General features: G+C 38.8%; 1 protein-coding gene and 1 pseudogene across 1 annotated transcript in view; both read right to left on the bottom strand.

Moving 5' to 3' along the window:
- Nucleotides 1-26,667, bottom strand: LOC127167816 (uncharacterized; annotated as a pseudogene).
- Nucleotides 1-26,971, bottom strand: part of LOC127167817 (F-box only protein 44) — a 52,402-nt gene that overhangs the window by 121 nt on the left and 25,310 nt on the right. The gene's annotated exons all lie outside the window — the stretch shown is intronic.

The following is a 26,971-nucleotide window of genomic DNA, read 5'->3' as shown; positions in this document are numbered from 1 at the left end:
TAACTTTGAGATGTTTATTTCATGCAGGTAACTGATTATTTGATGAGCAGTACATGTCTATTGTTGTAGTTACAGTTGGCAACAATATAAGATACATTGTTTAATGAAACAGAATATGTTTGTAATAGAGCAATTGTAGCATTATAGTTGATGTATCTCCTTATAGCATACTGAATCACTACAGTTCCTCATTTGAAGGCCACTTTTGAAGCTGTTAAATTTAAATCAGGAAAACACTCAATCAATTGAACAGATCTCCACACTACTGTTAGTGACCTGTATTCCATGTTGGCCTTCCTGAAAGTTTGTATCCTTCCCACCGTGAGTGAAACGGATAAACCGAACTCCAGGTCCATAATTCATAAAGACGTGAGTCATCTGAAATAAAGCAGAACAAACACAGGGACACATGAGCTTTGACTATTAGTTGATAATAGGGGAATAATTGGACTGGAGTATTATTCTACTCACTTGACGCCATGGATACATTTTCCCCTTTTGAAAGAAAACTTTCTCAGGCTGAAAGGTACTGATGGGTTTCTTCTTCTCATCAAGCAACTCCACACAGATCTGATACTCACTTCCACAATCAGAGAATGGGGCGTACCTGCAGATGAGACATCACATTAATGTGGTTCTGTTCTAATTAGAATCTGATTTAACAGTAGTGCTGTCTTCTTAAAGGGATATATCAGCTAAAAATAAAGTGTCATCTTTTACCCTCACTTGTTTAATTTCAGACTTGTGTGACTTTCTTTCTTATGTGGAATACAAAAGGAGGCATTTCAAAATTCAGACTTTTATTGTACATTGTACATTCTTCAAAATACCTTCTTTTGTGCTCCACAGAAGAAAGAAAAAAATGCAGAAGAAAGAAATTCACACAGGTTTGGAACGACATGAGGGTGAGGAAATGATGACAGAATTTGCATTTTTAGGTGAACTATGCCTTTAATGACATTTAAATTCACTTTCTGTCCTGTGTGTATGTTAGTATTTATTTATTTATTTAGTTTTTATTGTGAAGGACAGTAGAGCCTGGACTTGATCTTGGGTTGCTCAAAGCTCAACTGTGCCATTTGTGTCAGAGCTCATGCAGATTCTTACTGATCTGCCTTATGCCTTATAAAACAATGAAATATGAATGATATATCACTTTGGGTTCTTATGCTACCAACCACAAATCTAGCATAAGGCACATATGACCCATATATGGACAGATCATTCATATATTATCACATCAATTATGAAATCCACCACCTAAGATACTGTAGCATGAAATGGCAGATTGAGTGAACGCTCACCAGTCTGATATTTTGATATAGGGTTGCTGTTGATCCATGAAAGCTTCACTGTAGCCTTCTTGCTTCAAAACAATCAGCTGTTCCTTCAAACACAGACTGAGGACAAAGTTTATTATTAATGTGTGAATTGACCATATGCATGGATTACTTCCTTGTTTTAGACAAGCCAGCTCAGTCATTTCCGGTCAACTGTACTGTGCCGTAATAGTGTGTCCTTTGCTCGTTTTCTCTACATAATCCATTCACTATTTGAAGAAAATTGTTTGTCTAAGAGGACCAAACGTCCATGTATACCATTTCAAGAATGACAAATGCAAGTGTAAAAAATTATGCGAGTAAATCCACTAAATATGCACGAGTCATTGCTATGATTGACAGTAATAACTGAAGAAACATCTGACAAGCCGATGTCAAAAACAGAGCTGTGCATTAAATGATTCAGACTAAATTCAGAGTAACAAAACTACAGCAGTAGTTTGTGTTTGTTGAACATAGGCTATTTAATAGCTTTTACAGCAACTTAAAAGTTGTAGTTATTCAATTAAATATAAAATATTTCAAATTTATATCAATTCATATTGAATGCATTATTTAATTCTTACACCATTAATATTTAACTTATTTAATTTGTAGTAAACTATATATAAGCATTTAAATAATTCACCCTTATAGTCTGTTTGTTTATTTTTATTTATTTATTTATTTTATTGACTTTCTGCACTTGTTATACAATATACTTAAGTGCAGTAAAAGTACTAACATTTCTTATACAAGTAATTTTATAATAAATTGAAAAGCAGCACTGAAGAAACTAGAGAGTTTAAATGGCAGCTGCAGCCAATGAGTGATCCTCTACTACCATCTTCTGGCTATAAGGGTAATTTCATGTCATTTTCATTTTTAAAAAAGTTGTTTTCCTTAAAAAGGCATTTTTCATCTTGTCTTTATGAATGAAAAGTGCATCTTTGAAGTGAATTTTACTGCACAGCTGTAGAGTTGAAAAACAATAAAAGCTTTAAAAGAATTTTTAAAAATGTGTTACCTAACATTAGCCTAAACAGTTATGAAGTGTTTAGCTGATTTAAATGTACAAGTATATGTCTGACTTTCCTGATTACAATATGAAATAGCCTAACACGTAACTGAACGTTCATGCCGCTATCATTATTTATGATGTTGCAGTTATTATTTTTCTGTTTCTGATAGGAACTTATCATTATATATAGACATATAAAATGAGCTTCACTGGAGGTTAACTGGCTTATCATTATGAGGAAGTTCTAAAGAACGCTCTGTGCATATTGTCAATTGGCTTTATGTTTGGTTTATTTTCATATAGCAACATCGACTGAAATTAAATGAGCTCACAACTTTCTTGAAGGATCTAAAATTTCAAACATACCCACAAGACGTCACAAAACATTTAGAGACCGGAAATGTTCTCCTATTTCCTTGTGTCACCCAGCCGTCACCTCCGTTCTCTACAAGCTCCCATCCTTGAAATCCCTCTAATAACAACATCAGAAAAGAGACTTTACCTGAAGCAACAATTTATTATAGTAGCACTTGTACAATGTTGTTATATGAATCACCTTGTGCACTGGGATTCTTGAGCAAGTTACGATTTGTGAATCTGAAGCTAAGAGCGGAAACACAGAAGTTAAGTTTGACATTCTGATGATATTAAAGTAAACCAAAAGAAACTACTTTCACAACTACTCTACGCAATAACAACTCTTAATTCGGCTGCACTCTAATCTGCTTCTGGAAAACTGAAATATGTCTTGCTGTAGTTATCTGAAGTGAACGTTTGCATGTTTGTTGATTAGATTAACTGTTTTGGGCTGCTGTCTTAAACTGAATGTAATGCATATGGTGTGCGATACCTTTGAATTGTGGCATTGTGCTTCTTGTTTGGTGTGTGACCACCTTAATTTGTAGGGATCATGTGTTTATTTTTTACTTTGGAAACACTACCTCTCATCCGCTGGACAGATCTCCACACTACTGTTAGTGATCCGTACTCCATAATGGCCCGCCCAGTACTGTGTATCCTGTCCACCGTGAGTGAAACGGACAAACCGAACCCCGGGTCCATAATTCTTAAAGACGTGGGTCATCTGAATTAAAGCAGAACAAACACAGGGACAGTTAAGCTTCGACTATAAGTTTGATTACAGGGGAATAATTTGAGCATCAGTATTATTCTACTCACTTGATGCCACGGCTCGCCATTCCAAAATGGAAACATAACTTTCTCAGGTTGAAAGGTACTGATGGTTTTTTCTCTCTCATCAAGCAACTCTACACAGATCTGATACTCACTTCCACAATCATTGCATGGGGCACACCTGCATCGGACAAACATCAAATAAAAGGGTTCCTATAAACAAACCAGGCTTTCATCTTAGAACCTGATCTTTGTCAAATGCTGGTACTGTGTTCTTAAAGGGGTAGTTCACACAAAAATTCTGTGATTTACTCCTCACTTTGTTATTCCGAACCTGTGTGGAATTCTTTATTCTGCAGAACACAAAAATGTTTTAAAAGTTGACGAGTCCAAACAACAATGGACCCTTTGACTTCCATTTTATTATTTTTTTTAAATATCTTACTAGAATAAATACTTTTATAGTTCCACAGAAGAAAGAAAATCATACAGGTTTGGAATAACATGAGGGTGAGTAAATAACGACAGAATTTTAATTTTTAGGTGAACTATCCATTTAAAGGCATTTAAATTGAAATTTTACACAAAATTAAAATGCATGCATTTTTGAAAAGATTTATTTTTGACATTTTTGCATTTAATTACGTAGCACTTCACAGGAAACAATGTTAAAAAGGGAGTGAAGAACATCAAACATTAAAACGTTTGGGTTATATCACTTTGGGTTTTCATACTACCAAACACGATTCCAGTCTAAGCCACATGTGACCCAGATGGACAGGCCATTCACAATAATTTATCACATAAAACATGAATTTCACCTCCTAAGATACTGTAGCATGAAATGAGAGTTGGAGTAAACGCTCACCAGTCTGATATTTTGATATGAGGCTGCACTTGATCCATGAAAGAATCACTGTAGCCTTCTTCGTTTAAATCAATCAGTTGCTGCTTCAAACATAGCCTGAGGAGAAAGTTTATGATTCATGTGTGAATTGGCTTGTTGATTGATTTATTTTCATATTGTAACTGAAATGAAATGGGCTCAAAATTTGAAGGATGTAAAATATCAAACATACCCATAAGATGTTACAAAACATTTGGTGACTGTGTCTGGAATTGGTTTTGTATTTTCTTCAATTACCCAGCAATCACCTCCACTAGGTACAATCTTCCATCCTCGAAGACCATCTAATGAGAACATCAGAAAAGAGACGTTACCTGACACAAAACTTCATTATAGTGGCACTTACTGTATAATCTTTATTATATGAATCACCTTGTGCGCTGGGATTCTTGAGCAAGTTAGATTTTGTGCATCTCAACCTACAGTTGGAAACAAAAAAAACGTATGTCTTATATTCTGACGATATTACAGTAAATCACCAAAACACAAAAAAAGCAGCTACCTTTGCACTAATTATATGTGATCCTGGACCACAACCAGTCATGAGTAAATAAAGCTATAAATAAGCTTTCCATTGATGTATGGTTTGTTAGGATAGGACAGTATTTGTCAGAGATACAACTATTTGAAAGTCTGCAATCTGAGGGTGCAAAAAAAAAAAAAAAAAAAAAAAAATATTAGGAAAATTGCCTTTAAGGTTGTCCAAATGAAGTTCTTAGCAATGAATATTACTAATCAAATATTATGTTTTGATATATTTATGGTAGGAAATATACAAAATATCTTCATAGAACATGATCTTTACTTTAATATGCTAATGATTTTGGCATACAAAGTATTGTTGGCTATTGCTACAAATTTACCAGTGCTACTTAAGACTGGTTTTTGGTCCAGGTCACATATGTCAAACATTGCTCTTTTGACCATCGATAATAGCTCTTAATCAAATTGAATCAAGCTCATCAAACATGTCCACTAAATAATACATTAATTTCTTTCTTTTTTTTTTTTTTTCACCAAACTCCATCATTTTTCCCCAGAACAGTATATCAGTGATACTTTTGCATCTTTCTTTTTTTTTTTTTTTTTTTTTTTTTTTTTTTTTTTCAAGAGGCATTATAAGAGAGGAGAGGGGGGGCGGGATCGGGGGAAGGCCGTCAAGCCGGGATTCGAACTCGGGACACCCGTAGTGTAACAGCTACTGGTGCCAGCTCAATTGAGATGTGTTTGATGTTGAGTTTAAGCTTCATTAATTAAGTTAACGTGTTAAACTGGCAGCCCTGATATATATATAAACCATGATATCCACCTGTTTCCGAGGGGGGCTACAGTAAAAAAGAACGTAGGTACAACTTCCGGTGAGGCGACAGTAGTAGTTTACCAGTGGTATTTTGTGTGCTAATTAGCGAGAGGTGAAGTGTTTTTCCGGATCAATGTTTACTTTGTAAAGCTGCAAACCTTTATGAGAGACGTCATTACGGTGCTCAGGGACAATGTGTGCTGTTCGTAGCTGTGCTCCCACAAGTCTGGATCACTAAATCTTTAATGAATGTTAACTAGTGATGTGACATTTAAACTGAGGCATCGGTTCAAATTATTTCAGGAAATTTAAATATTTTCCATATGCACTTCATATGTATACATAATATAGATCACTGGTCTCAAACTCAATTCCTGGAGGGCCACAGCTCCTGATCCAGCTAATTAAGGTCTTCAGGATCACTAGAAACTTTCAAGCAGGTGTGAGTTGGAGCTGGTTGGAGCTAAACTCTGCAGAGCTACAGCCCTCCAGGAATTGAGTTTGAGACCTCTGATACAAATATTCGTACTAGCATTTAATGCCACAGTTTAATGGGTAAAAAACACACACACTGTTAGACTTATATTTGTGCACGTAACATGAGTCGATCTGTGGAATGTGTGGTCATAGGTGTAAATCAAGGGGGGGACAGGGGGACAGGACCCTCCCCTATCTGAGGGTTGTCCCCCTTAAAAATATCATTACAAGCAACTCTGTGTGTTGTAAAGAGTATATGTAAAATTGTGTAAGTAGTAAAACAATTGCTGCATCTCATTTGGAAGGCTGCATCCTCTGGAGGTCACATTTGAAGGCTGCACACATCATCAGGGGAGGTCTCATTTAAGAAAAGCAACTGTTAAATTGCAAAGTAAAAAAAAATGATAGTATTTTTCACCTCACAAGGAATAACAGTCAATTTTATTATGGTTACTTTTCATTAAAAAGACATCCTTAATGACATGTGCAGCATTCAAATGCACCCTCCGAAGGATGCAGCCTGCGAAATGAGACGCAGTTTATATTTTAAGCTCAGAAATGTTTTGGAACCCCCTCCTTTGCCTAACAGTGGTTTGGTCCACTGCTTTCCCCCTACCGGTACATAAACGAGTCCAATGGAAGAGAGAGAAAAGTTCTTCAATGCAAAATAATTTAATTACAAAATAGATGCAAAATAATTCAATACTTATAATATGACTGTGTGGTGAACCTATGAACCAAACTCATATTTAAACACGGTCTCAATGCTATGTACACACATCTATCATTACAAGTACAATTTGGGCTGCATTATTTGTGTCAAAAATTACTCTTGAGAAATTGTATGTTTATTGTCCCACCCTCCACTGGTAAATGAAATGTACGCTCTTGTGTGTGGTGAATGTTTTGTTCAACAGTGTTTCTTTCACAGGCTTTTGGCTGCTTTATTTTTTACTAACCACCAGATCATGCCGTTTCCGACACACTCGAAGCTCTGAATCTTTTCTTGAAACAGTCAGTGCTGCACGAGGCTTCATTTGTCCATCACTACTGTCAACTGTTGAAAGAATGAGTGTCATGCCCGCTTGATTACTTCGAACCGGAAGACGCTCCCACTTTTGACGCAAGGCCTTATGGGGCATAAGAAACTTGTGGATAAAATTTTAGTAAAAATCGCCTAACCTTAAAGGGGTCACTGGATGCAAAGTTCACTTTTACATGTTGTTTCAACAATAATGTGTGTTCGCAGTGTGATCACAAATCTACCCTATAATGATAAAAATCCATGCAGTGGTTTTTAATTAATCTGTAAAAATAATATCCCATTTTTCAACTCAAGCCGTTCTTAGATGCCTGTCGGTGTGACGGCCGCTCCCATGATAGATGATTGACATGACTGTCTTACCTCAGATCAGTTGCAACAGTCCGACAAGAATATCTCCGATTGAGCGATTGAGGTGTTGTTTCGTTGGATGTAACGATCAGTGTTGGGAAGGTTACTTTGGAAATGTAATAGGTTACAGATTACAAGTTACTTGATTTAAAATGTAATAAGTAGGGTAACTTTTCAATTACTATATTAAAGTAATGTAACATTACTTTTAATTACTTTTTGATTACTTTTCTAAATTTCTAATATTTTCAACATTTAATCATTTTGAAACATTTAAACCAGGCAGAGTTAACCTTACAGTAGCACTCAACACTGATTACTGTCAGACTTTCAAAATCCTTTATCACTTGAATTAAGATTATAATAAGGGATAACATACATCTTTATTTTGTGATAACAACTGGCTGAATGTACATTATCTCACTTATTACACAGCTGCTTGATAGATTATTTAGATGTTTCTTGTCAAAATTATTAGACACGAGACACTGATCTGAGTTGAAATATTTGAATGCAGAGCTTCCATGAAGAAATCAGTTGCTAGCAAACGGCAAGTTCAAACTAGACATTTTAGGGATACAGTGCAGTCAGACCAGTTTTCTTACACAACATTTCACCACATAAATGATTAAGTAGAAGTACTTTTTTGTTAGTTATCTTATAATCCATTACAGTGTACAAAAAAAAATTGTACACATTACAGTGTACAAAAGCAGCTGCATTTGTGTGAAACAATAGAGCAAGTCCACGATACCAGGATGACAGAATTAAGTAATAATTAATTTTATTAGCTAACCAAACGCAAAGCTTCCGTCAAGAAAAATTATCAAGCATATAGCACTGACTTAAATTGCCCCGAATGAGTCTGAGCTGTGTAATAATTTAATTTAAAGCACAGCCACCACAAATCCAGACTTTTATTTGTTTTATTTACTTATTTTTTTGTAGAGAGTTGTCCATACACAGTAGAGAGATGACAGGAAAGAGCTGGGAGGAGAGAGGGGAGCGGGATCGGCAAAGGACCTTGAGACGGGAATCGAACTCGGGTCACCGTAAGCGCAGTTGCGCTATATGTCATAACAAGATCATAACATAAATAACATCATAACAAGAAATAGTTTAATAGCTATGATACTGGGTTTGAAATTAAATGTTTGCATAGTTATGACAGAAAACACTAGCATCTAACAATGCCTTGGAAAAAAACAGTCTCAAAAAACAAAGTTTATGCATAAACCCAAATAGGAAATAAAACAGTTATCGAATAAGCATGTGTCCTATTCTGTGTCCTAAGTTCCTGAAACATTGGTGTCTCATTTTAGAGCAGTCAATGCAATTTATGAAAGAAGTCAATTAAATCTGTAAGTGCAGTAACTGTAACTAATTACTATTACATTTATTTTGTAATTAAAATACGTAATTCTGTTACATGTAACTAGTTACTCCCCAACACTGGTAACGATGAACACAGCATTCGTCATTTACTCTTGACATCTGAGGCACTGAAGATGCAGTGGATTACATTTGTTTGTAAATGCACCTCCCAATCTACATAAACGCGTCTATGTTGGCACACATCATTCGTGATTCAGCTTCACCAACAGCAAATGTGAGTATAAGGTTTTTTTTAATCTCTGCAATCACCTTTCCTAATAATGTGCTAGTTAGCAAGTTTCACAGCTAAACGTGGCTGAAGTAAACAACCTCTTCGATCAGCTCGTCACTCCACAGAGAGAAAAGAAGGGTGAGGCGAGCAGAGCTCATTTGCATTTAAAGGAACAATCCCCTCAGAATGGGATGATTTTTGCAGAGCTCATTTTGACAAGGTAAAAAGGGTGTTGTTTTACACAACCATTGAGAATTTTTAACCGAAGTATATTATAGACTTTTCATTAAGACCCTAAAGAATTATATCAACTTGTGGAAAATGGGCATCCGATGACCCCTTTAAGCAGTACATGTATTTGGCTGTAGTTATAGTTGTCAACTAAGGTCCTTTGTTTAACAGTATATCAATCCTTGTTTGAACAGAATACATTAATAATAGAGTTTTGTGACATTATGCTTGAAATGTCTCCTGTTCTAATCATTAGAATTCCTTACCTGAAGGTCACGTTTGTGCCTGTTTAGGATTGAGGAATTGTATAAAATATATGGAAAAATAATAAAATAATTGTATAAAATATAGAAATGTAAAAAATAAAATAAAATAAAAAAATAAATAAACACACACACACACACACACACACACAGGAAAACACTACCTCTCTGCAGCTGGACAGATTTCCACACTACTGTTAGTAATCTGCATTCTTATCCCTGCATGAGAGAAATAGATAAACCGAACTCCAGGTCCATAATTCTTAAAGACGTAGGGCATCTGAAATAAAGAAGAACCAACACAGGGACACTTAAGCTTTGACTATTAGTTTCATTACAGGGGAATATTTGGACTGTCAGTGTTATTCTACTCACTTGACACCATGGGTAATCATTCCGATGCAAGATAACTTTATAAGGATGAAAGGTACTGATGGCTTTCCTCTCCTGATCAAGCAATTCTACACACAACTTATACTGACTATAATCAGAGACTGGGGTATACCTGCAGATGAGACATCCAATAATTGTGGTTTGTTCAAAAATTGTGTTTTCCTATTAAAATCTGATTTAACACTGTGTGTAACTGTACTGTGTTCTTAAAGGGATAGTTCATCTAAAAATGAAAACTCTGTTATCATTTACACTCACTTATGTCATTCCAAACCTGTGTGACTTTCAGTCTTCAGCAGAACATAAAGGATATTTTTGAAAGTTGATTGTGTTCAAATCACAGGAGACTCAATTAACTTTCATCGTATGGACAAAAAAAGTATTAAGTATCTTCTTTTGTACAAAGAAATCACACAGGTCTAAAATGAAGTGAAGGTAAGTAAATGATAACAGAATTCACCACCTAAGATACTGTAGTATAAAATGGTAGTTTGAGTAAACACTCACCAGTCTGATATTTTAATATGAGGTTGCAGTTGATCCATGAAAGCATCACTGTAGCCTTCTTTCTTTAAATCAATCAGCTGCTCCTTATGAAAACTGAAGACAAAGTTGAGTTGGGTGATTCGTGTGCGCATTGGCTTGATGATCGATTTATCTTCATATTGCAACATTGACTAAAATTAAATTTGTACAAAACCCTTTTAGAAAGATTTAACATGTCAAACATACCTAGATGCTACAAAGCATTTGGTAACTGTGTTGTCTGGAAATGGCTTTCCAATTTCTCCTGTCACCCAGCGGTCCCCTGTGTTATGTTCAAACTCCCATTCTTGAAGTCCATCTAATAAAAACATGAGTAAAGATCAACATGAAGCAAAATGTATTATAGTGACCCTTACTGTATAATCTCAATTATGTGGCCTACCATCAGCTTTGGGATTCTTGAGCAGGTTTTTCTATATTTAGACTGAAAGTAAAACAGGCGCCAGTCCTCTGGGACTCTGGAAGCATCATACGGCTGGATCTCCTCTCTCTTGCAGCGCTCTCTCCAGTGTGCAGCACTGTCCACCAGCTCCTTCCACTCATGACACACCAACCGACAGACCTGGACCACCTCATGCGCAGGCAGGTACATCAAGATCTCCTCAACCATAAGCAGAGGAATAGCTGACTGCTGACCTGAACACTGACAGAGGAAAAAGATTACCTTTCACTTCCAATCCTAGTTAGCATGATCCAAAAGACTCTGTTAGATTTTCCCACAAAAACTTTTCCCCTTTATGTCTGGACGAGTTCAGGCCTGTCCCAATGCCCACACTTTGGTCTTGGCCACTTGAGATTGGCACAAAGGAAGCAAGTGCACAAGATTGCCCCAGCAATACATATACATACATACATATACGCTTTGGCCAACTGGAGAGCACTAGGGAGTTTTAAGTGACTTAAGAGGACCTGATATTTGTAATGTTCACTTAAATGAGGCTGGTTATTCATTACATTGTCTAAGGCCATCTTAAGTAGGGCAAAGTCACTTTCCCGGCCAGTGTCGAAGTATGGGATGGCCGGCTTTGGGACCCCATAAGCGGAGGCAGATAAAATTTCCAGACCAGGTGGTTGGGCTGGGGAGGGGAACAATACTGCCGGACTATGGGAGGCTTCAAGGGGGGCAATAGGATACGGTACTGCTGTCCCATAAGGGCTAGGATTCGTGGCCTGGTAGGTCTGAGCCCCTAATGTTATAGGAACTGCCGATGGGACTGTAGGCGGGACACTGACTGAGGGTGCAAGACTATAGGTGACGCAGGTATCAGAATAATGGTGCGGCCTGGTTACAGCAGCCTGGTTAAAGGGCGAAGGAGCTGCATAGTCTTGCCTAGACATTAAAGTGGGCGGTGCAGTAACTAGCAAATCCGATGACCTTGTGACTACATTGGGCTGGGTTACCTCGACAGGTAAGGTAGCGGAGCTAAACGGGGATTCAGCTACTGGAGCAGTAATGTGTACAACAGGTAATGTAGGGGATGGTCTTACTTGGGCCGATGACTTAAAATCAACGTAGCAGCAACTCTGTGTTGTTGAGTGCTTACCTCAGACAAAGCATCAACAGCTAGGCTGGACTGTGAAGCAGGAACATTAACATCTCGAGATTCCTGTTTAAGAAGTACACAAACATATTTAGCAACCTCAAGCTCATTATGAACCTTTCTGAGACGCCGCCGACTCTCTACCTGCTTAGCTAGCAACTCTCTAGCTTTAGTGGCTTGTTCCTGTCTATACTGTGCTTCTCTAGCCTGAGCATCAAGTCTTTCACACTCTTTATCAAAAATGGCGTCCTCTTCAATCTGCTGTTCAAGTTCTTCCAACTCCAGGGTCTTTAGCCTTTCCTCCAACATGGCGGCTTGAAGAACAGAGAGTCCGTGTCTAGGAGATCTGCGTTGTACACTGCGATGGGATCTGGATGAAGTACTGGAAACTGTGCCAGAGGATATGGAATTAGACGCATGCCTTGATGGTCTGGATGGTCTCTGCGAAACCGAATCCGCAGGAGGTGGCTCCGGATGTAGGTTAGGTGGGAGCTGGACTTCATAATCAGTGAGATGGGCAGGAAGGTGTCTCTCTCTTGGAGGACGAGGTCGAACTACGGGCTCAGTTGCACTGGGAGTTTCAGCGGGCTCTGTTGCACTGGGAGTCTCAGGATCCATCTTAAGGCACAATCCGACTCGAAGGACCATATACGAGTGTATGTGACGCTCAGTGGGTTCTGGTGTAGTGCACCCAAGATGGAAGTGTGTGTTTCCGGTAAGAGAAACAGGAGAGGGAATCCCAGTTTAACAGGTTTAATCAAAAGGATGTTTGTATATGTTACTTCACAAACGTGTGGTCTATAATAAACAGAAGAAATACAAAGAAAACAGTAAATATATCAGTAAACACAATATTCAGTTATTAAATAATATATTAACATAAATGATTTAACTCTGTGCTGATTTTAAATAATTAAGTAAACAATGAAAATAGATTACACGATCAGTGTATATGCTCAATTATTACAAGTGAGGAGCATGCAAAGTAATCAAATGCGACATTTTCAAACAATATTGAACAAACCGGGTGATACGTAACTAGCAGGTGAACATAAACCTTCGTATTTGAATAGAAATACACTTATTTCAAGCTCAAATTCTGACAAAAAACGAATATTTTCACTTTCTGTTCCACTTTCGTTTGTGACGCAGTTTTAATTGCGTTACATTCACGAGCAAATATTGGCAATTCGGAGCAATCATAATAATTACAAAAGGCAGAATATATATGAGAAACTCAACCGTAATCATTTACGCACTGGGAAAAAACATATACAAAGGTGATTAAACAGTCCAGCCAGCCTGATATGTAACCTGCCGCTGTCGACTCAAAATGTCCGCTCCTAACTGAACTGCGTACATTACGTGCCACACGGGGGCGTGGTTAGGGCTTTCTCACAGTGCAGACTTCCACGTTCAGAAAATGGTGGATATGGAAAGACCAATCACAACAGACTTGACCAGCGGACCAATCAGAACAGAGTAGGCTTGTGGAAAGGAGTGGTTTACAGACAACACTGCTTCGAACCATTTCAAAATCATTTAGGAACACTGAGTTTGCGGTTTTCCAGCAGAATTGGGCTACTTTAACGCTGTTGCCAAAGGTTGTTTTTCACGTCAGTGGGTTGAAGTGACCACAATAATGTACCAGGTGAACCCCACCAAAAAACATGTGATTTTTATTGGGGGACCCCCTCAAAATGCCATTGGGCTACTTTTGAGTAGCAACTGTGCGGGTTTTGTTGTGAAAACCTGGCAACACTGTTGAGAAATTACTCAAATCACTGGCTACGTTTACATGCAAAATTTTGGGTTGAATTGGACTGAATTCATTTTGATTGATGAATCTGAATGTAGTGTTTACATGATTACTAAACAAAGTGATCGGTTGATGTGTGTGTTTATAAGTCACAAGCTTCAAATCGCATTTTTTTTTACATGCACACACTGCATAAATATAGAGTTTCTCGGTTTGCACATAATAACCTCTCTCCTACATTTTTTCTTTATTTGTTTTTAATGGCAGCATTAATATTTATCCATGTCTGGATAAATATACATATATCATCATCATCATCAAAACTTTATTAAGCACACTGTAACGCCACGCCAGCAGAGGGAGCCCTCACCCATTGACTCTCTGTTACCGCTCCCTCTGCTGCTTCATGGGTTACTTCCTGTTTGGTGGCCATTTAAGGAGGCCTAGACCAAACAGGCCCCGTGAAGTATTGTTTTGCCTGTGCGGACTCTACTAAGCGTTTATCCTGTTTCATTGCCTTGTTTTTGCCTTTTTCACGGTTTTGTTTCATTGTCATAGTTTTGTTTTTGCTTCATTGCCATAGTTTTTGGCTTGTTCCATTGCCTTGTTTATTTGTCACTTTTGGATTGCTCACCAGTATTTGGACTCTGCCTGTTTATTTGGTTTTCGCTTTTGTCTTGCCTACGTTTCATTGTTTGTTTGGAGATCGACCCTGCCTGTCTTGACTATGCTGTATTAAATAAAGCTCGCATCTGGATCTTACACGCTTCCCTGAGTCCTGTTACACAATACTTAGTCTCAGCCTCAGACGTCACGCCCACGGAACGTTGGCTAAACGTCTGATGCATATGGTACACTTAACTGGAAACACTTCAGAAATGTCGAAGTCGTCATCTGATTGGTTGAATTTTATCGGATTTCCGGGGGACGCGAATGTCGCGTTTATTTTCGGTCCGCCGGGAAACAAAGCGCAGACGTGTGATTGCAGAAGAAAAACTGTCGTGTTTACATGAGTGACAATGAGCATTTATCAAGATCAGCTAAACGTAGGATTTTCAAAAGTATGCGAGGTTCACGGCATAGACTGTGTTATACCTGCACGAACAGATCAATGACTTACTGCTTGTTTCCTTCTCCTTCTTTGATTTTCTATGCTGACTGACTTGTTGCACGCCGGTCTGTTTTTGTGGGGACATTTCCACGCCCCGAAACGTGACGCTGAACGAAACGAACTGTGATTGGTTGTTTGACATGTCGGTCAAACGGCCTTATGGGCGGGCCTTGGCCAAAGAAAGCTGCTATGAATCCCAGACCTTCAGCTGTCAGTCTGAAGGTCTGGCTACGCGAGACTACAGAATACTCCGCCTACCAAAGATCCAGCGGCTTTTGTACACACATAACCATGGATCCAGCATCACGCCTTGTTCAGCTCCATCAAGGTAACCGGCCCATTGAGCAATATGTTATGGATTTCTGTGAACTGTGTCACTTGGTGGACTTCAAGGAAAGTTTTCTCAAGGACATTTTTTACTTTGGTTTGTGTAAAGATATTTCAAGCAAGATGCCAGGTCATCACTGCCACTGGTCTCTGATTTGTTATATTGACTATGCTTTATTGCTGGCTGGATCAGCTTTTACTGTGGGGACTGCTAATGACAAACCTTGCCATCCTCCAGTATCTGCCACACCAGAATGCTTACATGTCATGTCCGGTATTGTCACCATCATGCCAGAGGCCCCTCATGCCAAGCCTGCCAAGCCAAAGCCTGCTCAAGTCACGTCTACCAAGTCACATTTTACTCACGTCACCTCTTCTGCTCCAGGGCCTGCTCACGCCATGCCTGCCGCTCCAGGGCCTGCTCACGCCATGCCTGCCCATCCAGAGTCTGTACCTGTCATGGCCGCCCTCCCACAGCAAGCTCACAAGATGGCTACCATCTCCAAGCCAGTCCACAAGATGGCCGCCATCCCAGGGCCAGTCCACAAGATGGCCTCCATCCCGGAGCCTGTTCACAAGATGGCCGCCATCCCAGCGCCTGTTCACAAAATGGCCGCCATCCCCAAGCCTGTTCACAAGATGGCTGCCACGCCTGAGCCTCATCAGTCCAAAATCATCTTATCCAAATGTCATGGGCCCAAAAGGGCACCTGTCTTTATCACCCTGCACTGGTTCCCAATTGCAGCTCGCATCAAGTTCAAGACACTGCTGCTTGCATATAGAACAGCCACAGGCTCGGTACCCGCCTACCTCCACTCACTGCTACCAATCTACACTCCCTCCAGAACTCTGAGATCCGCCAGTGAGCAACACCTCATTGTACCATCACAAAGAGGCACAAAATCACTTTCCAGAACATTCTCTTACAAAAAAAAAAAACATATATATTTTTTCTACTCTTTTCCCTTTCTAGCTGGTGCTTATTTGAACAATGCCTGTTATATGGTAATTTGAGCACTTCGTAGGTCGTTTTGCCTCTTTATGACAAATCGCTTGATGTATTCCCCACCTGTAAGTCGCTTTGCGTAAAAGCGTCTGCTAAATGAATAAATGTAAATGTCATCTCGCCATGTCTGCTGCACCCAAAACAAATCAAGTGATGGCTGATCCTTCGGTGTCAAGTCAAGTCAGGGCTGCACGTTCAGTGCCAAATCAAGTCACAGTTGTTCTCCATGAGTCAAGCCAAGATACAGCTGTTCTCCATGAGTCAAGCCAAGATACAGCTGTTGTTCTCCATGAGTCAAGCCAAGACACAGCTGTTGTTCCCCATGAGTCAAGCCAAGTCACAGCTGTTCCCCATGAGTCAAGCCAAGTCACAGCTGTTGTTCCTGAGTCAAGCCAAGTTATAGCTGTTGTTCCTAAGCCAAGCCAAGTTACAGCAGATCTTTATGAGCCAAGTCAAGTTGCTGCTGTTGTCCCCGAGCCAAGCCAAGCCACAGTTGATCTTCATGAGCCAAGCCAAGTTACAACAGATCTTCATGAGCCAAGTCAAGTTGCTGCTGTTGTCCCCGAGCCATGAACTCACTGCCACGTCTAACCACGAGCCTGCGCCAATGCCCCCAGAGGTGGCGGCTCTGGCTGCAGAACCTCCTATGGGGGCGGCGTCCTCCTATGAACTCTCTGCTCATCATGTCACGGCCAAGGAGGCCTATCACGAACCCTCTGCCTGCCAGATCACGGCCAAGAAGGCTAATCAAGAACTCTCCACTCTGCTATGGATGTCATTTGTTCCACTGTGGATATCTTTGCTCCTGTTTGCTCTGCCTGCCTCACCATGGCTCCCTTTTATGCCTGCTCTGCCTGCCTCACCATGGCTCCCTTTTATGCCTGATCTGCCTGCTCTACCTGCCTCGCCATGGCTCCCTGCTCTGCCTGCCCCGCCATGGCTTCCTGCTCTGCCTACTCTGCTACTGCTCCACGGCCCAGGCCCTCCAGTGTCCCACTGTCTGCCATTGCTCCACAGCCCAGGTCCTCTGAGGTTTCACTGTCTGCCACAGCTCCACGGTCCAGGTCCTCCAAGGTTCCACTGTCTGCCACAGCTCCACGGCCCTGGTCTTCCAAGGTTCCACTGTCTGCCACAGCTCCATGGTCCAGGATCCAGTCCCACGTCCTCTGCACGGACCTGGCCCTCTGTCCCACCCTGTTTTGCCTCTGTTCCCTCACCCTACTGGACTGTTGTTGCTTGAGCGCCAGGAGTCGCTCCTGGGGGGGGGGGGATTCTGTAACGCCACGCCAGCAGAGGGAGCCCTCACCCATTGACTCTCTGTTACCACTCCCTCTGCTGCTTCATGGGTTACTTCCTGTTTGGTGGCCATTTAAGGAGGCCTAGACCAAACAGGCCCCGCGAAGTATTGTTTTGCCTGTGCGGACTCTACTAAGCGTTTATCCTGTTTCATTGCCTTGTTTTTGCCTTTTTTCACGGTTTTTGTTTCATTACAACTAATAATTAAAAGACAGACAGAATCCACAACATCACATATTTACATAGAGACTAAAACACCAGTGGTTCCACATAATAGAGAAAAATCGGACCTAAAGTGCCGTGTTCGTCAGTGTTAAAATTATACTGTTTGCAGAGTTTGATAACCTATACATACACTTGTACATCAAATTACGCAACACAGCAGAGCAAGTTGGCACACCAGCACGAAGAAACATGTGGCCTGCACTGCTCCATCGTGGAACCTTAAGCAACAGCCTCAATGCATCATTATATGCTACACAGAGTTTCTGCATGTTACTCTTTCTTTAACACCGCCACAAATGGGCAGTATACATAGGGACACGAAATACTCTAAACAGTGCAGTCTAAACAGACTCTGAGCACATACTAAATTTGCGCATCAGCATGTTAACTTGAGCGTACATCATACGACACTGTCTGTAAATGTCCCTATCGTCAGACAAGTCATCAGTTATACAATGCCCCAAGTATTTAACCTTACATACATTAAGGACAGCACCAGATAGAGAAAAGTCAGGAAATGAAAGTTTCTCCCTACTCCTAATTATCATAATATTACTCTTCTTTGCATTATATTTAATAGCAAAATCTAAGCCATACTGAGTGCAGACCCTCAATAACTGTTGAAGGCCCGCACTATATGGACAAAAACCACCAAATCATCTGCATACATCAAGCGGTTGATGATAGTGTTACCAACAATACACCCTGTTCCACAGCCATTTAGCAGCTTCGATAAATCATCCATATAATCATTAAAGAGAAAGAGAGACCTCCCTATCTAACTCCATTACCTACACTGAATGTAGCAGACACAAAATTAACCCATTTCACATGCACTGACTGATGAGCATACCAAAAAGTCAGAATTCTTATTATTCAGGAAACTGCCAAATAATTTTTAATGATTTACACGATCAAAGGCTTTAGAAGCATCCATAAAACACACAAACATTGTGGAATTGTGCCTGTTATACAAATCTAAATTTTCTTTTAAAGCAAAAATACACACATCTGTGCCATGTTTAGGTTTAAACCAAACTGGTTATCACAGGTAAAGTTATTTAGTAAAGTTCTCTCAAGGACTTTAGATAGAATGCTGACCAAAGCTATTGGTCGATAATTGGCCTTGCTATTTATATTACCAGCTTTATCTTTATTAATAGGCACCAACATAACAGACAAGATAGAATCGGGTAAAATACCATGTACTAAAAAAACAGTAAAACAAATAGCAAGCAGAGGACAGAGTTTCCTACTCGCAAACTTCAGATGCTCAGCAGTTATCTTATCCATACCACATGCCTTACTATCTTTTAACATCATAACTTCATCACATCACAGCACATCTTCATTATCATCAATATTGCTTAACACAAAGGAATTGGTTTTAACACAGTTAAACAGCTCATAGTAAAGTTTTTTTCCCCCACAGATGAGTCATTTCCTCTGAGCCACTTTCACCATTAATGTTTGCCATCGGCTATTCTGCGGGAGATAAAATATCCAGCATCAAGGATTTTCGTGTGTGCAGTGCTCACTTCAGCGAAGACGATTACATCCCCAACCAAGGAGGAAAAAGCAAAAAATGGATTTTAAAGATTTTCACTTATAAACACGATGATACCGACACAGGTTCCGCATAGTTACAGACAATAACAGCAATAGCGAAGCATCATATTTTGTTGTGTTATATAGATTCAACTTAATTCATCAGTAAAGACATTTGCCGATTTTCTCATCACATAGACAGTCGATTGTTTTCGATGCTATCATTGTCCCGGTTAGCATATTCTCAGTGTAGCCTAAAAACTGACGTTAGCTTCAAAATAAACCTGTTGTATGCGACATAAAGTTAGTAAATGGAGTTTACCCACTGGTACAGCAGAACTCTTTAAAATCCGTTTTTTGCTTTTTCCTCCTTGGTTGGGGATGTAATCGTCTTCGCTGAAGTGAGCACTGCACACACGAAAATCCTTGATGCTGGATATTTTATCTCCCGCAGAATAGCCGATGGCAACCAGCCAAAGCTGTCTCATAGCCATATCCGAAACAGAAAAACGATGGAATCTGAACGGTGATCCCGGCACATTCTTGTGGTCACAACCTGGGAATTTACAAGTTCGCACCATTGTTAATTTTCTACTTTTTACGTCGTTGTCATTCGAGTGCGTAAACACTATGGAACAGCTGATCGGAACGTGCGCACTGTTGACGTTGACAGCAGCGCGGATTGACGGTAATGGAAAGAACATAGTGCCGATTAAAACTGAGGTATGAATTTTGTCTGGAGTGTTTTTTGTGATGTAAATTAATCAAGCTTTGAAACGCATATACTTTTCACATAAAAACACACAGTTTTGAGGCCCCGGAAACTAACCGGGACTACTTTCTTGAAAAACTTCCAGCGGCCAGAACTCTGACCAGGGAGGTGATCACAGAGTGGGTCAGTGTGTATACACTATAGTGCTGGTAAGGATTGCATACAACTTCATGTCTTAAATAGGCGAACTATCCCTTTAATGCACAAACGCTATTAATCACAAAATACTGTAATTATATTCCATTACTCCTTTAATAGATTTAATACATGTATACATAATAATATAACAGTTCGATATGTCCCACAATTATGCCGCAATACCAGTCAGTGTTACAGTAAAAATAATCCATATTAAATGATTCTGACTATCGTTGCGCACAGTGTTTCTCCTGTTTGTCAGCGCTGTTTCATCTGTTTAAATCGCCATGTCATTGTGTTCTTCACCGAATTCAAGCACTTCACTCCGGTTCTCACAGCGCTGTTTAGTGCTCGCGAGTAAACGCTTCTGCTCTAGTAAACTTGCGCTCTGCTGCTTTGTGAACTGTGATCCGAGCGGATAAACGGTCCGTGTGGTTCGCTTCAAACGACTAGCACATTTAATCCATAACGCTATTTTTGTCTTTCCGTCCCCAAATTTAAGACCTCTTGAAATTATAATTAAGACTTTTCTTATACTTATTAAGGTATTTAATACTTTTTATGGCTTTAAAAGTGCATTGTTATTTAAAAGAACACTTGTTTATTTAAAAAAAAAAAAAAACGTACATAAATTCCGGACCTTTGACTGGATGGGGTGGGTCGTTCGAACCACCCGAACCCCCCCTGGCTACGGGCCTGGCAATCCCTTTAAATGTGAATGAAGTCTAATTAGCTGTCAGTGTTTTATCGTTCATCAGCTGTAAAAAAAAAAAAAAAAAAAAAAAAAATCGATTTTTAGAACGTTATCTTTATAGTTATAGTTTTCGTGCTTGGTGTGAACGGGCCTTTACAGTTAAAGTAACATTTTTACATACACCTTGCAGTTTCTGCGAAATGTTAATTATTTGACTAAAATAAGAGGGATTTTACAAAATGCATGTTGTTTTTTATTTAGTACTGACCTGAGCATAATATTTCACATTAAATACATTTACATATAGTCTACTAGAATTTATAAGAATGATCATATTCAAAAGTTTACATTCACTTGATTCTTACCAGAGTAATCCACAGCTGTGTTTTAGTTTGTTGATAGTTGTTCATGAGTCCCTTGTTTGTCCTAAACAGTTAAACAGCCCACTGTTCTTCAGAAAAAATCCTTCAGCTCAAATTCTTTGATTTTTCAGCAGTTTTGTTGACCGTTTTGAATTTTTTAACATTCAGCTATTATTTTTTCTTGTGGACTATATGTAAATGTATTTTATTTGAAATACCTTTATTCAGGTTAGTATTAAATAAACAATAACATGCATTTTGTATGATCCCTCGTATCTTGGTAAAATAATTAATAATTTTGATTCTTTGAGGTGTAGGTAAAAACTTTGAAAAACTTGACAATTTTACAAGTTATAACCTTTTTTTTTTTTTTAAATTTGATGTTTCAGCCTTTGTATTTCTGTTACAGTTTATCTTAAACCAAGCAAAACAAAACATTTTGTTGCCTGTAACCTAGCCTTTTCGAATCATGTTTACAGTGTTTGTCCGTGTGTACATATAGTCGATGCCACAAAATGCATCATGTCACCCACCATTCCCATATTAAATAAAATAAAATAAATAAAAAACAGAATGTATTTTTTGCTCTAAAATGTCACTCATTAACATTGCTAATATTGTTTTTTTTTTTTTTTTTTTAAGGAGAAGATTTGGACAGCACCAAAGTGGCACCTGCGGGAAGTGGCTCAGACACAGAGTCACAGAAAGGCACTGCAAGCAAAATAACCATGAACCATATACTGGAAAAACAATATGAAGTATTAACACTGGAGGAAGCAAAACTAAAATTAGAAATACAAAAACTGGAATTAGAGAAAACTAAGCTAACACTGGAGATACAGAAGCTTGGACATGAACTTTAGATCTCATTGACTGAAGTATTAATCAGTTAACTTCTTAATTCCTGAGATTTTCTAGTTGACTTATACAGGTAAATGAAAGCAATGTTTCTATACAAATAACTTTAGGTGTATTTAATAGATGTGACATGTATTTAAGTAAATATTAGTGTAGTTCTATTTAAGTGATTTGAAGATTATATTGTATTTCAGAAGTTACTACTGATCCTGTGTATTTTTTTTTTTTTTTTTTTTGTAAATATTGGTTTGATTAAATTAAAATTTGTCAAGTGCATTTCAAAATTCATTCTTTCACTTTTCTCAATCAAACAGAGAAAATGTTTTCTACAATCATTTGGCGAATGTAACGCCCACATCCATCTTCATCTCTTGCCTCATTGATCTCCATAGCAGGTTCCTCAAGCATTTGGTCTTCTTCCAGGTCTGGGAGTGCAAGATCTCTATTAAAATAAAGTGATTTATTAATCCTATTATTTAAAATTATTGGATAAATGTAGCTAGGAGTTTAAACTATGCCTAAATTTCTATTTATTACCTTGCTAAGTTGTGTAAAACAACACATGCACAGATTATGTTTCATTTTGAGCTCTCCATGCAAACAATGAAACCTTCGTTTCAGGACTCCGAAACACCTTTCAATGACATTCCTTGTTTTGGCATGGGCTGTGTTATACAGAGTTTGAGCTGCAGTGACTGGATTCAAGAAGGGTGTGAGAAGCCAGGGTTTTAGTGGATAACCAGAGTCACCTAAAAGCACCCCTTGCAATTCTCCTCTCTCAAATGCATCATGAATTTGGGAATTCAACAAGATTCTTGAGTCATGGGTTGATCCTGGCCAGCGAGCGACACAGTTGAGCACTCTGAGTTTGGCATCACAGATTGCCTGCACATTAATACTGTGGTAGCCTTTCCTATCGACAAACAGTGGCTCATGGGTTATAGGTGCTTGAATCCTAATGTGTGTTCCATCAATGGCCCCTATTACATTAGGAAATCCGGCAATGTTGAAAAAATCCACCTTTACCTTATTCAAGGTAGAGACATCAGTCGGAAACAGTGGGAGTCTGCCTGACAACACACAGGAAACTCTATGACTGATTCTTGATGCTGTAGACTTGTGTACACCGATTATGTCTGCAGCTGCGTTAATGAAACATCCCGTGGCAAAGAAGCGTAGTGCTAGACATATTTGTAGCAGTGGAGGGATGCTACAATTTCTTGAAGTTTCAGGCCTCAGCTGCTCCTCCAAGTCAAATGCTAATTGTTGAATCGCATGTCTTGGAAATCTCAGTTTTTTTAAACAGTTCCTTTTCAGAAAGAACTTCCAGTGGATTTGATCGGTCTTTGAAAAACCTTTCTCTTCTTATTGCATGTTCATAAACCCAAAGATTAAAATTTGCCATAGCACAAGACAAACAAAAGTCTACGCTGTTTAAAAATCTGTCACAGCTGACAGTTGGTTTCCATGGCAACATAGATTGTAAGGAAAAGTTAGCCATGGGGTAATCAGTCTAGCTTTTTGGTCTTAAATTAGACCAGTCTAAGATTTTATGCAAATGGCTTACAAAGTAAAGACCCGTCTTAAAGAAAAAATAGATGACTAACTTGTAAGACCAGTCTAAAACAGTTTTATGCAACCGGCGGTGTTGTGAACTGGGAGAAGTGGAATGCATCAGCCAAGGCTGAATTGCGGGTGCCCTTTGACATCAGAGAGTGCAACAAATGCAAAATGTTGTTCAAATCCTACCCTGGGTTTTATGGTAATGGGAGGCGTGGCTGCTTGACAGGATTCTATGACAGTATAGAGGATATGGACTCCTGTTTTATGTGCCAGTGCTAGAATGCCTGTGGAATGTAGTAGAAGGGAGAATCAATGTTAACCCAAAAGGTTTGTGTGTGTTGGTCTTGTTTTTTATCCTGGAGGGAACTTGTGTGTGTGTGCTTTTGGTTTATATATCCTGGTGGGGACTTAAACCTGAATACACACATACTAATGGGGACTCGTGTCACGATGGGGACCTAAATTGAGGTCCCCATGGGTACAAAAGCTTAGAAATCATACAGAATGAGATTTTTTGAGAAAGTAAAAATGCAGAAAGTTTTCTGTAAGGGTTAGGTTTAGGGGTAGGGTTAGGATAAGGGGATAGAAAATACAGTGTGGACAGTATACAAACCATTGCGCCTATGGAGAGTCCCCACAAAGATAATAAACCAGACGTGTGTGTGTATATTATTACATGTGAAATGTAAGTGGTAACAACGGAAGACACAACAGGTGGGCCTCTGCTAATAAAACTGATGTTAAACTGCTGTTTTGTATGACCAATGAAATTAAATACTCAAACTGCATTATCTTTATGTTCTTTGAGTTTATTCCTCTTCATATATTGTTTAGTCCAACGCTTTTGAACTTCCAACTTTCTTTAACATGAGGTAATCTCTATATTTTATCTATACATGTACACATAATTTGTGAAAGGTTTTGTTATCACAACAAAGCAATAGCTGTCATGTAGTTCTTATAAAAATGGCACTTTATCAATTCATAATTCTAAGACAACATTTTCAAAGAAACTTTAAGTGTTGAGTTGGTGACAAAAAAAAACAAACATTAAATACAAGTAAATGCGTAAATAAAAATAAAAACCCATAAATAATTTAAATTTGCAAATAAACATTAATCGTTGCGATATACAGTTCTTAATACACAAAGATATGACAGGTTGAAAGCAGGAAGTGGATGCTTGCTTAGAAATAATAATAAAATTTTGCCAGAAATAATGAATGAAAACATAATGTATTATGTTTGGTATAGATTAATATTACGTGTAGATAATTAACGAATTGATAATATATTGTTTATTTTTGTATGTAAGTTAATATCACGAATGATATTCTATATATATATATGTATATATATATATATATATATATATATATCAGTGGCGATTTCTTTAAGACTGCAAGGGAAGCTCAGCTTCCCCTATAATGTCACAAAATTAATGGTCAAATTATGTACTATTGTATTAACATTTTATTGACTAAAAATGCGTTAGAAAACGTTCATCTCAAAGACGAGTTCGTTCAGAATCAGTTAGATATAGCAGGTCGGCTGACTTGATTTTCTTCTCATACATTTCCCCGTTGAAGCCCAGCGTCCATTGACTTCAATGCGGCTGCTTTAAACGTTTTTTTTTTTTCAGTGCTTTGAAACTAGACGGTCATTGGATAAACGCTACGATTATGTCCCGCCCACGGACGCTCAGCGTCTCTGGGGGTGAATGAGGAGCAAATGAGGAGTGGGCTGGCCTGGACTCCGAGCTTCTGCGTGATGATTGGAGGGTCTGTCGAAAGATTGCATCTCCTTTTGACTGACAGCGATTTTGTACTATAAGGAATCGCTGAAGCTATTCGCGCTCAGTCCCATCGCGGATTTCTCAAGTTCAGTCGAAATAAAAACTGCTGCAACCTATTTCTTTATATTTGCTTGGCGAAATTGCTTGATTTTCATCATACATTTCACACAATTATACACCACATTCCTTGTTTCACTTTTACAGAGTTACCTAGCGTAATAGCCGAAAATGAGCTTCCCCTATTTGACAGACCAGTAGCCGCCACTGATATATATAGCTTCAGCTGTGCTCTTAACCGCATTTCCTGTTAACAGAGGTGTCTACGTCATTACATGTCATTAGCCAACTGAACCATTTATTAATATCACATGTAGATAATTAACGAATTTATAATATATTGTTTAATATTTTATATGTAACAGATATTTAATATCACGAATGAATCGTAGCTTGAACTATGCTCGTAACCGCATTTCCTGTTTACGGAGTTGACAACGTCATTACATGTCATTAGCCAATGAAAACATTTGTGGGCGGGGCGATGCGTGTAGCCCCGCCCCACGTGCAGCCCCGCCCCGTTCTGCAGGCTGCAGCTGGGTATACTTGGTAATAACAGGACACGCACTTATATAACCGGGCGTCATATGTCAGTACGCTATTTCTGTCACTGCAGCTCGGTTTTCAATTCCATCAAGTGTGTACATGCACTCTCACTTGTATTAGAACAGGAATAAACCACACCATTCAATCCGATCGAACTCTGAAATACAACGCCTAGAAATCTTTTCTTACAAGTCTTGCTTGGGTGAATCTTGCTTGTGTGAACGACTGCTGATTATTAAACTGCTCTACATCCCCATTCCATATAACAAATAAAACAATAAGTCAGCAACTTACTGCGCCTGAGCTGGTTTCAAAGTTTCTTGAAGCAACTCGACTGCTCTCTGACTGATCCATTCTTGTATTCTCATCCACTGGACGTTTATTCAACACTTTTGTGCATTCTGAGGTAGGCGTGGATCCACAGAAGTTGCGCTTCATAGTCTGACTACATCAACTAACTCTTAATGTGGCAGCAGTCTCTTCTGGGAAAGTGTAATATACACGGCTGATGTTAACAGCTGATGTTATATGGCATACCGTTTTAACATTTAATCTAAAAGCCGTACTAGTATCTATTTTCATGCTACTAGTACTTATTTTTTAGATACTAGTATCTTTTTCATTAAGCACTAGTACTTATTCATTAGCTACTGGTACTTATTCTTTAGCTACTAGTACCTTTTTAAAAGATACTAGTACTTATTCATTAGACACGAGTACTTATTTATTAGATACTAGTACTTATTTCAATAGTGACTAGTAACTATTCTGTTGTTCCTAGTA

Source organism: Labeo rohita, chromosome 7 (genome assembly GCF_022985175.1).
Source record: "Labeo rohita strain BAU-BD-2019 chromosome 7, IGBB_LRoh.1.0, whole genome shotgun sequence".
Taxonomy (NCBI): Eukaryota; Metazoa; Chordata; class Actinopteri; order Cypriniformes; family Cyprinidae; genus Labeo; species Labeo rohita.
The sequence above is the reverse complement of the archived record's forward strand: the minus strand, read 5'-3'. Positions and strand labels throughout refer to the sequence as shown.